The following is a 1,701-nucleotide window of genomic DNA, read 5'->3' as shown; positions in this document are numbered from 1 at the left end:
AACTTTCTAACCTTCGTATGAATATTAAAGCTTTGTCTTAAGTTAAAGTTTTGTTTTCAGTTGGTTTAATAATAAGTATTTTTTACATATTCCAATAAGTTAATGTAATTAGAAATAGAAAATTCGTTGAAAATTCTTCATCAGTGGTCTAATAAAATTCTGAACAGTACTTTAAAAATCACACATCTTATCGCAGCAATGAAACAACCTTCAAGAGATGAGCTTGAAAATAGCAATTTCACGCTGTGGTCCAACTGCTCATCTGATGCAACTTGGATGCTTAGCTGCTGGTAAACGAAATGACGGACTAAAACGTTGAAACATTGTTTCACATTTCAATGCCAAAATCGGAATTGAAAGCAAAGCGTAGAAATTAGATGAAGGTCATTCACTATCTACGCAAAAGATTTATTAGAATTTTGTTTCTAAATAAATTGATAATTCACTTATGAACCGAATATTCCTTTCTTACAGATTTCCAATTTGAACAGCTCTTTTTGAAAAAAAAATTGGCTTCGGATATCAAAACGTACATAAGAAGGTTAACTGTTTCTCTTTGGAATTGCTGAGCTCTATCCGAGTGCGAATGGGATTTTTCTTTGCTATGATGCAATCAAACAAATGTATTTCATCATTCTATTTGCACGGGGTTATTTGATCGCTTACAAAGATGAGCTGTCATTAATAGAGCAGTGAAGTTTTAGGGAATCGCATGGAAACCCTTTTTCTTTTCATCTCTAATTGCGTTTCTCGATATTTATTGAAAAAAAATATCTAAAACCTTCTTGCTTCGGTTGATCAATTCTATAATGGTTGGAGTCATTTCTTCGACCTTCTCTCTTCACTACGTTTCTTTCATTTTCTTTTATTTATATCGGCTATGCTAACTCTTCTCATTAATCCTTCTTTTGATTTCATATTAGTTTTTTTCGGTTTGCCAGCTCTTTTTATTATTACTTTTCTCCAATTATTCGTTTTTATAAATTTTTCTTCTCATTCCTCTTATCTCTAATTATCAGATAATCGTCGTCTTTTCTGTTTCCTCAAGTCTTTCCTTTTAATGATGCCCTTTGTGCATATGCCTAATGTGTCTATACTTTTTGCCTGTATCGTATAATAAGTATACGTAAAGGCTACAGGATCACTCAAAATCAAACATTTGATAGAAGGCTCAGAGACCCATAGTGTTGTATATCAATCTACTTAGCTCAACGAATTGAGGTGATGTCCGTATGTATGTGTGTGTGTACAAAAAAAAAGTGAAACATACTTTTTTGTACTTGGCCTTATCCGATTTGCTTACAACAGGTTGCATTCGACGCAAAATCCTGCCTAATTTTTCACCATTAAAAATGGGCCCAATCTGCCATTGCGTTCCGGAGTTATTAAAAAACATCATTGTTTTCTCCATTTTTTCCGCACTGGAAAAAAAAAATTCAGAACAGATTTTTTTTCAAAAACTGCTGCAATGCACTCAAATGAATGCAAATAAATGTGAATTGATGGAAATAACTGAATCTATCTCCCTTAACTGCAATTTTGACCTCGCTTACAAAGGTGATTTTCAATAGCTTTCCTTCCCAACTAACATACTATTCCTTCCCAGTGCGATCATGGAGATGCAGAGGATTCCTCGGTTTCTTATTGCAGTGCGTGTCGAAATAATTTTCCTCCCCGTATCCTAATTTAAAGTAAGGATGT

Source organism: Armigeres subalbatus, unplaced genomic scaffold, assembly GCF_024139115.2.
Source record: "Armigeres subalbatus isolate Guangzhou_Male unplaced genomic scaffold, GZ_Asu_2 Contig141, whole genome shotgun sequence".
Lineage (NCBI taxonomy): Eukaryota > Metazoa > Arthropoda > Insecta > Diptera > Culicidae > Armigeres > Armigeres subalbatus.
The sequence above is the reverse complement of the archived record's forward strand: the minus strand, read 5'-3'. Positions refer to the sequence as shown.